This window comes from Schistocerca gregaria, chromosome X (genome assembly GCF_023897955.1).
Source record: "Schistocerca gregaria isolate iqSchGreg1 chromosome X, iqSchGreg1.2, whole genome shotgun sequence".
Lineage (NCBI taxonomy): Eukaryota > Metazoa > Arthropoda > Insecta > Orthoptera > Acrididae > Schistocerca > Schistocerca gregaria.
In genome coordinates this window covers 727,549,421-727,564,237 of record NC_064931.1, presented here as the reverse complement: position 1 = coordinate 727,564,237, position 14,817 = coordinate 727,549,421, and the positions used below count along the sequence as shown (strand labels likewise).

Here is a 14,817-nt window from a genome sequence, read left to right as displayed (position 1 = left end):
TTTAAAGAAGAAATTACGTGGTTGTGAAGAGAAAATTTCAGTGCTGTGTTTACCATATGAGCATATTGTTTGATCAAAGGATTACAGATTTAGTAAATATATAGATGGAACTGAAGGTTCATGTAAAGTGAAGAGACCATTCAAACAATGCCATAAATACAACAGTGTTGAATGAAGCTAATACTGTAGTGCAATTGAGTTCCTTTTACAGAGCATCTGTTATCAGACATAATGGGCAGGTTTTCAGAAATAGTTTTTTTTTAAATTTGACAGTAACTTGTATTTATTACTGTGGCACTTTTGTATTGACACTGAAAGGATATGATGAGAGTCACTAATTTGAAAATAAAGGAACTTTCCCATGAGTTCATAAACTTCAGATCAGAGCTAGATACGAGGTGCTCTATTTTTTATGAGTAGTGTTGTTTTTGTCCTTAGGAGAAAAGAACAGCACTAATAGGTTTTTGGAAAATAGATCATATTCGTAAATTGTGAAACTGAAGCAATGAGTCACAGTTATTTGCCTCTGTATTTTTTCTAAGTATTTGTTGAAAGTCAATAATGATCCTGCTGTTTATGATCTTGATCTAATGACAGTGTTCATGTTTCAGAAGAAACTCTTCAGTTATTAATGACTGTGAGCAAATATGATTTCTTGTTAAAATTAAACTTCAAGCTTTTATATTTTTAATCATTCTTTAGTGATCCTATAGGACTTGCAAATGGAAGATTTGGATGTACTGATATGTATAACATTGTCCACAGCTGACGAGGGCACCTCTAATGGGGAAGCCACCAATGTTGCAGACTGATCCTGTGAAATACAGTGGTTGGCCAATATAAAGTCACATGGTAGATGACTCACTGTCAGTTTTCCTCTGTTAGCTGCTGTTATCTGTCTCTTTCTCTATGAAGTAAATTACAACTGCTAATGTTGTTTACCTGGACTTATGTTTGAATAGTGACTGTCATGCTTTCCAATTACTGCAAGACTAGAATGATGGGCCTGTTATCTGCACTCCAAGAACTGATATGACAATTCTGTATAGTGTTTCAATTTGTTGAAAGTGTGGTTTCCACCATCATAAGAGTTCTGTCAAACCGTGCAATAAGCATGCACAACAAAGTAGTCATGCTTGTGCTTATATTAATTTGCCAGGAACTACTATTGTTTGGTTTTGTGAACTAATGAGTAATGTGGTCTATTGTTACAGAACATTAATTTTGTATTCAATTAATGTTTGTTGGTCCTAAAGTGAAGGTTACAAATTTGGTGAAAAGGAGGTCCCAGGTTTGGCTCACCAAGCGCTACTATGGATTTGAAATTTTTTGGACATTCGCATCTACAGCTAACCAGCATCAGGAACTGGTCAAGTTCTTAAATAGCTCTATGCTACAGCAGTCACATTTGTCGCATCATCTCAGCATTTAAGTCACTTAATGAGGCTTGAGAAGACTAAAGTATGTCAAAAATGCATCATGCAGCACTTTCAGGTAAGTGATGTCAAATGTCAGGATTGGCTATACGTCTTTTTGTTTTCTACAAACCCCAATTATATTATATACACTCCTGGAAATTGAAATAAGAACACCGTGAATTCATTGTCCCAGGAAGGGGAAACTTTATTGACACATTCCTGGGGTCAGATACATCACATGATCACACTGACAGAACCACAGGCACATAGACACAGGCAACAGAGCATGCACAATGTCGGCACTAGTATAGTGTATATCCACCTTTCGCAGCAATGCAGGCTACTATTCTCCCATGGAGACGATCGTAGAGATGCTGGATGTAGTCCTGTGGAACGGCTTGCGATGCCATTTCCACCTGGCGCCTCAGTTGGACCAGCGTTCGTGCTGGACGTGCATACCGCGTGAGACAACGCTTCATCCAGTCCCAACCATGCTCAATGGGGGACAGATCCGGAGATCTTGCTGGCCAGGGTAGTTGACTTACACCTTCTAGAGCACGTTGGGTGGCACGGGATACATCCGGACGTGCATTGTCCTGTTGCAACAGCAAGTTCCCTTGCCGGTCTAGGAATGGTAGAACGATGGGTTCGATGACGGTTTGGATGTACCGTGCACTATTCAGTGTCCCCTCGACGATCACCAGAGGTGTACGGCCAGTGTAAGAGATCGCTCCCCACACCATGATGCCGGGTGTTGGCCCTGTGTGCCTCGGTCGTATGCAGTCCTGATTGTGGCACTCACCTGTACGCCGCCAAACACGCATACGACCATCATTGGCACCAAGGCAGAAGCGACTCTCATCGCTGAAGACGACACGTCTCCATTCGTCCCTCCATTCACGCCTGTCGCGACACCACTGGAGGCGGGCTGCACGATGTTGGGGCGTGAGCGGAAGACGGCGGGACTGTAGCCCAGCTTCATGGAGACGGTTGCGAATGGTCCTCGCCGATACCCCAGGAGCAACAGTGTCCCTAATTTGCTGGGAAGCGGCGGTGAGGTCCCATACGGCACTGCGTAGGATCCTACGGTCTTGGCTTGCATCCGTGCATCGCTGCGGTCCGGTCCCAGGTCGACGGGCACGAGCACCTTCCGCCGACCACTGGCGACAACATCGATGTACTGTGGAGACCTCACGCCCCACGTGTTGAGCAATTCCGCGGTACGTTCACCCGGCCTCCCGCATGCCCACTATACGCCCTCGCTCAAAGTACGTCAACTGCACATACGGTTCACGTTCACGCTGTCGCGGCATGCTACCAGTGTTAAAGACTGTGATGCAGCTCCGTATGCCACGGCAAACTGACTGACACTGACGTCGGCGGTGCACAAATGCTGCGCAGCTAGCGCCATTCGACGGCCAACACCGCGGTTCCTGGTGTGTGCATTGTGCCGTGCGTCTGATCATTGCTTGTACAGCCCTCTCGCAGTGTCTGGAGCAAGTATGGTGGGTCTGACACACCGGTGTGAATGTGTTCTTTTTTCCATTTCCAGGAGTGTAGTTGCAAATTGCTTGATACATCTCTGTTACCGTTGTCTGTCATATTCTCCTAATTTTCCAACCAAATGCGTATAGTAGTGGCAAGGCCAGAATTATTACACCAAAAGTCAAGTGTTGAAAGCTATGCATCCTGGACTGCAGATTTGTGTGTGTGTGTGTGTGTGTGTGTGTGTGTGTGTGTGTGTGTGTGTGTGTGTGTGTGGTCAGTCATACACAGAAAGTTTAATATGTAATGTTGTCGTTCACTTAGCCTTGAATAAGGATGTCTGCAAGCAAGCCTAACAACATGCTGACCTCTCCTTGGCTGAAATGTTGCTTGTTGCATAGGTATTTGAAGTAGTACAAGCTGCACAATAAACTTTTCCAGAAGACTTTGACATTTTACAGGAGTCTCAAAGTCATAGTGATACAGTGTGTCAGGTTTCTGTAACAGACTATAAACAACATGTTGGATTCAATGCGGCCAACTGACCTAATTCTCCACAAACCCTCACAAATACTAAGCACTGTTCACATTGATACACTTTGTTTGCAAGTTGCCTGGCCTGTTTTTCCTTGTGTCCCAGATAGGATTGTACACATTATAAGGACAAGTTTTATTAGTGTTTATCTACAGGTCACAGTCCAGAAGTACGCTGTAGCTTATTGAGCACCTCGTAATGGCCCAGCAGATTCAAATTAATAGCATTTCAGGCAGGCATGTTGACACTTTACAAAATTTTATTACATTCAATGTTTCAAGATATTCCAGTGACTTCTTATTTTTGATAATGGTATATCAGTCTCAGTCATTAATCATTATTGTGGACATATGGTCACAATGAGGTGCCACTTTCAGGTCATATGCAATTGATGGTTACTTAATATCAGATTTCTCAGATATTGTCATGTTTCATCGTGGTGGATCCATTGGCTGGAAACATTTAGGTCTTGATGCTTATTCAGCCTTTGAATCTTCATAACATTATAAAGTTCCCTCCATTGGATTGTCAGTACTCTGTGAAACCATTGATACACTTTGTATGCAATTTATGATACTGTTTCAACCATGCTTGGGGAAGGCTGTTGACTTTCAGGCAAATGTTGTGTTAAGGACAACAACAAGTCCATGATTTTGTGAAGTTTGCCTGGTTTTGTTGCCCATTAATGATGAGCTTCAGTTAGAAGTACCAGTTTTGTTCCCCAATTCCTGCAGTCAGTAGGCTTCTTCTTTAGTTGTCGTTAGGAAGTCTGGGGTCTCTCTTTGGCTGTGTGGAGACTTTGAGCAAATCATTAATGCACAAGCTGACACTGATACTTCTTACTCATCTAGTCCAAATGAACTTTTTTCTATACTTTCAGGAGGAAAACTATTTTGTAAAATTGATCTATAAGAGGTGCATTTTTAGTTGCTTCTTGATGAAGACTTAAGGAAGATTTTAATGTTCAACACATCATTTAGACTGTGTTAATAAAATAGGTTGCTTTTTGTAGTGACCAGCACCTCCACCATATTGCAGAGGTTTCTTGAGCAGGCTGTTGCAGGAACTATCTCCATGATATTTTGGTCACTGGGCACATGACACAAGAGAATTGCACAATCTATGTCTGGTTTTTGCAGCCCTGGAACAGAAAGGTAGTAAGTGCTATTTTTTAAAATATGGCTTCTTTCAACTAGTGGCCCCTTATTTAGGCAATATATTCAATTAATAGGACCTTTGGTTCACCAAAGGATATGCAGTGGCTATTCAGAACATGACTGTGCCTAAATAAGCATTCACAGTAAAAGTGAATTACTTTCCTCAGTTTATTCCATAGGTACTCTCCATATATCACCCTCTAAACTCCATAAAAGGAGTTTCCCCTTTCAGAAAAATGCCCTCTTACTTTTCAGAAACTGAAATTGGCACTCTAGTCACCACCTTCTTTTATGACTTATTGCCTCACTTGCCACTAGTGTTGGCAAGAGATGTGTACAAAAACAGTATCAGGGTTGTTCTTAAGTTAAAGGATGGTTTGGTGAGGCCAATACCATTTATGTCAAAGATGCTTACTCCAACACAAGTACATTATTCACAGATTGAAAAGGACGTGTTGGCCTTAATATTTACAGTTCATAAGTTTCAAATTTTTTTTCCAGGGTCAAAGATTTCATCTTATTATTGATCACAGACTGTTCTTGTCGTTAGTTGGACCTAAGGCAACATTTCCACTGTGTATAGCACATCACCTTCATGGATGGGCTCTGAATTTCACAGATTTCCAATATTCTGACCACTTTCACACTTGCACTCAACATCCTAGTGCAGATGCATTCTGTTGCGTTGGGATCCTGAATTTGGTCACCAGGAGACAGTTTGCTTTCAGTTAGACAATCAACTGGAGCAATCACTTGATGTTCTGCATTATGGACCTATTTGCACCAACTGGGCCCAACTGACTGTTGTGTCATCCTCTGACAGTGGCATCATTGGATGTGGTATGGAGGGTCATGAAGTCATCATGCTGCTCTCCCTGTCATTGTTGAGCTTCTTCGTCTTGGAACTGCTACTAAATGGTCAAGTATCTCCTCAGTTGGCCCTATGTGGCAGAGTGTACCCTGTACCAGTTATCCTACCAAGGAAAAATCCCTAGCAGGACCAGAAATCGAACCTAGATCCTCTGTATGGCAGTCAGCTGTGTTGCCCATTCAGCTATGGAGGTAGAGCAACTACTTGATGAGTTCCCTATAAATTCCCAGGACATTGGTACAGTGATTAGGCACAACCAGCTTCTTCAGTGGGTGTGCAGTATTTCGAGTTGTGTTGTCCTACCAAGCTCTCTGGTGCAGAACTGCCTGGCTTTTGCTGTTTTTTTCCCCTCTGTGGCACAAACTTCTGGTCTGTCAAGGTGTGGTGTTCATTACAGAAGATGATAAATGCTTCCAACTGGTGGTACCATCCTGTCTGCAATGCTGGGTGCTCCAACTCCTGGATTCATTCTAGTGGGGGATTTCCAGGATGAAATAGCTAGCATGTCACAACATCTACTGGTCTTGTCTTGATGATAATGTTGCATGGGTGGATCAACAGTGTGTCAGTTGCCAGGCACACCAGATGGCCCCACCCCTGACATTCTCTTCATGGCCAGCACTGATGCAGTCTCAAGTCTGAATTCACACTGAATTTGGAGGTGCTGTCTTGGTTTCCATGTGGTTAATCATTGTGGAGCCCTTGCCGCACTTCTCCTATGTTATCTGCCTCCAGCAGACTTTGTTAGTGTCCATGATGTTAACATTGGGATGCATTTTTATAATAGAAGGTGCACCCCACATGCTGATGGCTGAGAATGGTCCCCAGTTCACAACTAACAATTTCAAAATGTTTTAAACATCTTACCATGCCATGCCACTTTTCAGGCTTGCATGGGCTGGCAGAACAGTTTCTTCATACAATAAGAAATTGGTTTCTGTGCTCAATGGCTTCTGTGTTCAGTGTATTCCTGCCTTCTTACAGATGGACACCCATCAGTTGTTGAGGTTTGGTGGCCCTCCTACATGGGCACCCTCACAGGACGCTTTTGGATCTCCCATTTCACCTCTGGAACATGATGCTGATGTAGCCATAGTTCTGTTTGGGTGTAGTTGTATGTATTTGAACAGAATTCAGGGTGGATCCAGGGGTCCCTGATGGAAGTGCAGGGGTGCCAGGTTGTCTTGATGGCTATGATAGCTCAGCTCCTGGCCACTTCTGCGACATGATCCTCCCCTACCTCCCAGCCATGTAGGTTCCAGTCCTACACACTTGCTCATGGGGGGGGGGGGGGGGGGGGGAGTGATTTAGTAGCTCTGCAGGACATGCAAATGGAAGATATGGACTACTGATATGCACAACATCATCTGCGACTGCGACCAGTGAAGAAAGTCCTAGTGGAGAACCTTCCAATATTGAAGGCTGGTCATGTGAAATATGGGGCAATATAAGGCTGTGTGGAAGATGGTTCACTTTCAGTTTTCCTTTGCTAGCTGCTATTATCTGACCACCTCTATGAAGTGAACTACAACTACTGCTGCTGCTTACCTTGACTGGATTGGATTATTGTGTGGATAGTGACTTCTGCGCTTTGCATTTGTCTCATGACAAGAGTGATGGACCTGTTACCTGCACTCAGTGAACTGGTATAAAATTTTTGTATAGTGTTTCTATATGATCCACTCACATTAATGTGACCACTCATCAGAAGCCTGAATAACCACATTTTGCATCATGGATATGCAGGAAGAGAGTCAATGGGTTTGTGGAAGGTGCCAAAAGGGATATGGAGCCATGAAAACTCAGGTGCTGTGGTCATCTATGTTTCTTGGTTGAGAATCAGTGGAATGAACAGCCCAATTGAGGTTATCACACAGATTCTTGACTGGGTTTAAATCCAGATGATTTGGTGGCCAGTGAACTACAGTAAACTCATCCTGGTGCTCTTTGAACCACACGTGTATACTGAGAGTTGTATGACACTTTGAATTGACCTGCTGGTGGATGCCATAGTGCTAAGGAAGAAACAAACTGTATAAAGGGGGGACATGGGCTCCAAGAATAAATGCATACTTGTGTTGATCCTTTGTGCCTTCAAGTGTCATGAGATCACCCAGATAATGCCATGAAAACATTCCTCAGGTCACAATGCTTCCTCCTTCAGCCTGGACCCCTCCAACTGTTGTTGGAGGCCCATACATGCCAATGGCCATCTGTCTGATGAAGCATAAAACATGATTAATCTGAAAAGTCCACCTGTTACCATTCAGTGAACATCCAGTTACAGCATTGGCATGCAAATTCCAGCCTTTGTAATCAAGGAATGGTAGTCAGCATGGATACATGAACCAGGTTCCTACTAAGGAGGCCCATACACAACAACTGTTGCTGATCAGATGTTGAGCAGACACTGTTAGTAGTCTCTCGGTTCACCTGGGTGGTCAGTTACTCTACAGTTGCATGTCTTTTTGCCCATACACGTTCCACAGATGTTCTATAGCCCATGGTGTACCACAGTTTCATTGGCACTGGTTTTGGATAGTGCCATTTTGCCAGGCACGGTATACTTCAACCATGATAACATGCGAACAGTTTACAAACTTAACCGTTTTGGAAATATTTCCAATCTTGTCCCAAAAGTCAATAATAATACTGTTTTGTGCATCAGATAAATCACTCAATTTCTGTATCATGACAATGACTGCATTGTTTCTGCTTCCTCCCAACATGTTTAATATACTCTCCACTGCTAGTGCTGCCACCTGCTGTTTGTAACTGATTATTGCATGTTGGTGTAAGACATTAGCAGTGGTCACATTAATGTGACTGCACCATGTACTTAATATGTCTGTGAGTTTCCATTTCTTTGGAACTGTGCTTAATGTTATAACTGTAATAACAATGCACAGTGAAGTAGCCATGCTTCGACTTAAATTAATTTTGATGTGGAACTAAACATGGTTTTCAGACATTCTTTCACCAAAGAAGATGCAGTAAATATTGTATAATTTGAATCAAGAACAGCTGCTACTATGAGTAATTTAGATGTAGGTTCCCTTTGTGTAGCAAACCAACTCAAGCCACTTAATAAAGGCAAGTCTTCTGAACCAGATTGCACACCAGTTAGGTTCCTTTCTGTGTATGTTGATGAAATAGCTCCATTTTTTAATCCAATGACTTGCTCAATTAAAGATCCATACCTAAGACTAGAAAGTTACACAGGTTACACCAATACACAAAAAAAGGAAGTATAAGAAATCCACTGATTTATAGACCCATGTCACTGAAATAATTTTTGCAGTAGTATTTTGGAATATATGATTAGATTAGATTAGATTAGATAAATACTTGTTCCATAGACCATGAATACGACACTTCGTAATGATGTGGAATGTGTCAGGTTAATAAAAGGCGTCTATACAAGATATTATATTACACAAAATATTTCATGACACTTAATATTTTTTTGGTGGGGTTTGGGGAAATTACCCACTTACTATATCCAAAAATTCATCTAATGAGTAGAAGGAGTGATATGTTCAAACATTATCAAACACTTGAAAGCGAATAATCTACTGACACATAAGCAACATAGATTCATAAAATATCATTCTTGTGAAACACAACTAGCTCTTTATTAACACAAAGTAATTCAATGCTGCCACAGGGGACCTCAAATTTATTCCATATTTCTAGATTTCAAGAAGGTTTTTTGACACCATTCCTCAAAAACAACTTCCAACCAAATTGTGTGCCTATGGAAGTATTGTCTCAATTGTGTGACTGGGTATGTGATTTCCTGTCAGAAAGGCCACAGTTCATAGGGTAATTGGTAGAAAGCCATGAAATGAAACAGAAGTGATATTTGAGGTTGTCCAAAGAAGTGTTATAGGTCTTCTGCTCTTCCTGATCTTTAACTATGATTTAGAAGACAGTATGAGCAGCTCTCTTATTCTGTTTGCAGATGATGCTATCATTTACCATCTATTTAAGTCATCAGAAGGTCAAAACCGATTGCTAAATTATTTAGACGCGATATCTGTATGCTGTGAAAAGTGGAAATTAACCCTAAACAAGAAAAGCATGAGGTCCTCCAGATGATTGCTAAAAAAATTACCATTAACTTTCGCTTACGCAATAAATCACACAAATTTAAAGGGTGACAATACAACTAAATGCATAGGGATTACAATTGTTAGTAACTTAAATTGAAACCATCAGGTACAAAATGTTGTGAGGAAGCAAACAAAAGATTTCATTTTATTGGCAAAATACTTCGAATGTGCAACATTTCTGCTAAAGAGTCTGACTACATTACACTTTTTGGTCCTCTTCTTGAGTATTGCTGGGTGGTATGGGCTCTTTACCATACAGAATTGATGGAAAACATCAAAAAATTTAAAAAAGGGCAGTTTGTTTTGTATTATTATGGAATATGGGAGAGAATGTTGTAAATATGATATGCAAGTTGGTTTGTAATCATTAAAACAGAGATGTTTTTTGTCATGGGAAAATCATTTCACAAAATTTCAATCAGAAACCTGCTTTTCTGAATGCCAAAATGCACACACCAAAGAAAGTTTTGCATCACCTTGTTTCCAAGAGTTCCGGAACCTGTATAGAAAATTGGAACAGAGATCAACATAAACATCATTTCCACCCTCTGTATTGATAATGAAAACCACACATTGCATGTTGTACCACCATACAGCAAGACCTTCAGAGGTTGTGTTCCAGATTGCTATACACACTGGTACCTCTAATACCCAGTAGCACACTCTAATACCCAGTAGCACACTTTCTCCTTCACAGTTTCTTTCTTTCTGTAGCGTGTCACTTATCTCCTCCTAACCGACTCTTCCATATCACTGTAAACCACATGAAAGTCCCCCTGTCTGTGCCAGGGTAAAGTCACCAGTGTCACATTCCTATCCTGTTCCATTGGTGTCTCTTCCTCCCAATAAACAGCCATCCTTTCCTACACCCCTATCATCCTTTCCCTGCCACCTTTCTCCTCTTGCCCATGCTGAATAACTGCTGTGTGGAGCTGCTTTGTGGAGACATGTAGTTAAATACACCAATATGACTGGGAATGTGTAGGTGTGTTTTGTATTAATTAGCTTGGGAAAGCTTGTCTTAAAGCTCAGCAACATATTCTGTTTTGTTTATGGATCTGTCAAATGCTCAATGTCTCGACCATACAGTGGATCGTTACCACTAATCCTTCATTATTTATACAGGGTGTCACAAAAAGGTATGATCAAACTTTCAGGAAACATTCCTCACACACAAAGAAAGAAAATATGTTATGTGGACATGTGTCCGGAAATGCTTACTTTCCATGTTAGAGCTCATTTTATTACTCCTCTTCAAATCGCATTAATCATGGAATGGAAACACACAGCAACAGAACATACCAGCATGACTTCAAACACTTTGTTACAGGAAATGTTCAAAATGGCCTCTGTCGGCGAGGATACATGCATCCACCCTCTGTGGCATGGAATCCCTGATGTGCTGATGTAGCCCTGGAGAATGGTGTATTGTATCATAGCCGTCCACAATACGAGCACAAAGAGTCTCTACATTTGGTACCAGGGTTGTGTAGACAAGAGCTTTCAAATGCCCCCATAAATGAAAGTCAAGAGGGTTGAGGTCATGAAAGCGTGGAGGGCATGGAATTGGTCTGCCTCTACCAATTCATCAGTCACCGAATCTGTTATTGAGAAGCCTACAAACACTTCGACTGAAATGTGCAGGAGCTCCGTCGTGCATGAACCACATGTTGTGTCGTACTTGTAAAGGCACATGTTCTAGCAGCACAGGTAGAGTATAGCGTATGAAATCATGCTAATGTGCTCCATTGAGCGTAGGTGGAAGAACATGAAACTAAAAGCAGCTCTAACATGGAAATTAAGCGTTTCTGGACACATGTCCACATAACATCTTTTCTTTATTTGTGTGTGAGAAATGTTTCCTGAAAGTTTGGCCATACCTTTTTGTAACACCCTGTATATTAGCCAGTACATTCCAGTATCATATTATTACTCATATGTTCTTCCTTATCTTACCAACAACTCTTATTCTGTATCCTTCTCTTTCCCCCTATACTGCCTTCTCACCAGTTCTAATAGCAGGTCCTTACCTTGATCCCTGTGTAGGTGCAAGCCAGCTACCCCATATTAACCTACATGTTTCACACACCTCTTCCATGTTCCCACCGTTCTTCCCAGACAAAACTACTATTTGTTCCTGTTCTGATGTACATAATTATATCCCTTAAGGGATCATGTTTTAAACATATAAGTATTATCTACCAAATTCACTTAATTGGCTTCTCCTAAGATGTAACATTTGCAAGTGCAAATATCATTGTCATACTTAGTGAAGACTTTAGCTGAAGCAGTTTATAACTGGTTTCTAACAAACAGTTTAACTCTTTATCTAACAAAAACCAAATTGGTCAAGAAATAAACATTAATCTTCACAATTAAAATGAATCTTCATCAGTAAAATTCCTTGCAGTCACACACCTCACTGCATTTGTGAATGGGATAGGGAAGGAAATGCTTATCAATGTTACAAAGTACCCTCTGCTATACACTGCACAGTGAATGTATGTAGATGCAGAAGTGAAATCAACATGTTGGTAAGATAATCAAAAAACCTGTCTTGGCTGGATTTGCATCAGAATCTATAAAAATTTTATGTACTTTTACTCCCTGTTGTCACACAGTGTAGTTTTCTGAGGAAACAAAGAAATAAATAATTATTTATTATCTGAAAGGAAACAATAAGAATGCTGTTGATAGCTTGTAACTTAATATTTTTCTGTAGCTTCTACAAGGAACTTAAAGAGTCCTTGCACCCCCAAGACCAGTACATCCAAGTATGTTTGAGTTGTATGCCCAATAATATTGTGGGCTAATAATCAGAGTGTCATGTGAAGTGTGGTATAGGCAACCTACAAAACTAATAATTGTCTGATGTTCTGGGCAGTATTGTGTGTTCTGGTACAAAAATCAATACAAATTATCCATATGCAAAAGACGTTAATTCAGAATTTGCAAAAATTAAAAATTAAACTTCATATTTACCTCGTTAGTGTCCTATAAACTTCATGAATATGAAGATACTTGTCTACAGATGGCAGCTAATGCAGTAATAGCTCATCAAGCCTCCACGCTTACAGTACATAGAGCAGTAAGAGAAGAAGGGAGATCTGACTTTAATGTGCCATCAGTGATGTTGTCATTAGAGACAGCACAAGCTTGAGTTAGAGAGGGATAGGAAAGAAATCAGCTATGCCCTCTTTAAAGCAATCATCTCAGCATTTGTCATGAGTAACTAAGGGAAAACATGTAAAACTTATACTTCCAAATGTGAGTCCACTGTCTTACTAGTACACCACCTAATTTGGCACACAGATACGTGTTCCCATGAATAAGTAATAGTATCCTCAAAACTAATGGGAACTGCACAAATGAGATGTATTACCAGCAGAGCAACAATATTTTTTAAGGCACTCACTCCATTAAGTAACTGATGGGTAAATGAAGGACAATTTGTCTAAAGGATATCATGCCAGATTTTTTTCTGGCACATAGTGCAATTTTAACTTCTGTCAAAGTTGTACAGAAAATGCTAAGTGTCACCATAATCCAGATTTCATGTTAACTTGTAGGTCACTCATGGCTGCTAGTTGGTCCGTATGTAATAGGAATATGTCTGGTAAGTCTCTCCTGACCTGGGGTTCTTCCTAATTTTCCCATAACTCTCCCCACTTCCTAAACCCCACCAGTCCTTTTTATTTATCCCCCTTCCTTCCCCTTCAACCCTTTTTCCAGAAGAAGGAGCCACTAGCTCCAAAAGCTTGTACATGTCCTTAATTTTTATGTTTTCTTCTGCCACCATTTGGTGAGTACATTTTTTTATCCATCCAATTATATCATTTTTTTGGAAGATTATAATTTATCACCTTTAGTATCACAATATCTAGTAAATGTTTGCTTTGCACTTTTGTCTCACTCCGCATCCCTGGAAGTTTTCAGATATGGTAAGATACGAGGGCAAATCAGAAAGTCTTTGCCCGTATTTTTTACTAGCCACAGTAAAGTACACACAGGTAATGACAAATATACATCACATTCTGCATATCTTACACTATTTTTCCACATAGTCCCCACACCAGTACACACATTTGTCACATTGCAGCACTAAATTTGAGATTCCTGTGTCATAGAATTCATCCGGCTGACTATAGAAGCACCGTTGGACTGCTGTCTTACCTTCATTGTTACTTGTGAATTGCTGTCTTGCCAGGAACTTCTTCAGCAGTTCAAAAACGTGGAAATCACTAGGGAAGAGGTCTGAACTGTATGGTTGGTGGTCCAGAATCTCCCAGTGAAATGCCCAGAGCTTTTCAGGAATTCTGATTGCCACATGTGCACTCACATTATCATGGAGCAAAATCAGTTGTCCACATCAAGGCGCCCTTGACGCTTTTGCCTGATGACGGCCCTCAGACATGACAGTGTGGAACAGTAGCTGTCAGCATTGATGGTTGCACCTTGTGGCATGAAATCCAGTAGGAGTGGTCCATGGCTATCCCACTTTCCCAACAGGCACTGAATGGATCTTTTTGTCACAGGTGAACCTGAATGCTTCCACACTATACTCTGCTGATGTTTCCGCTGCTTGGATTGTGGTGTGAAATGCAATATCCATGTTTTGTCACCAGTAACAATGTGTGAAGACATAATTTTCTTACCTTTCATTATGTCATCCAACTGCTTAGGCACCCACCAACATGAAAACTTCTGGCACCATAAGGCCTCATCAGTGATGTCGTAAGTACCCCCATTCGATATGACAAGCTCCTACAAAATGACCATGATGTTCCTCAGCCGATATGATTTCATCATTGGATCCATGTGGGAAATGTTGTCATTAGTAAGTGACAAAGACAGCCTCCCCGACTACTCATTGTCATGCAAGACTTCATGGATTATGTCAAACTCACACCACCACTACCTCACAGTTCACAAAATGAGACAGTTTTCCCTTTATGTGGGCTGCATTTTCCTGTAGATCTCAAAGGGTGTTTGTCCATTGCTCTATAGAAAATAAATCACACTTTGTGGCTCTAATGCCATGGATGTGTGAAGCACAACCACCACCTTTAACAACTGACACCAGTGCCGTGTGCAAGAGCTGCTTGCAGATAAGGCTAGTGTGAATCAAGAAATGTCCAACACTGGGAATGGATATGTTGACTTCACATTTATAGTCATAATTTGGCTAAAAAAAATAGGTGCAAAGACTTTCTAATTTGCCTTCGTATATGAAACA

General features: G+C 41.0%; 1 protein-coding gene across 1 annotated transcript in view; it reads right to left on the bottom strand.

Moving 5' to 3' along the window:
* The window catches only part of LOC126298972 (glutamate [NMDA] receptor subunit 1), a 516,838-nt gene that overhangs the window by 47,233 nt on the left and 454,788 nt on the right, over window positions 1-14,817 (bottom strand). The window lies entirely within an intron of this gene.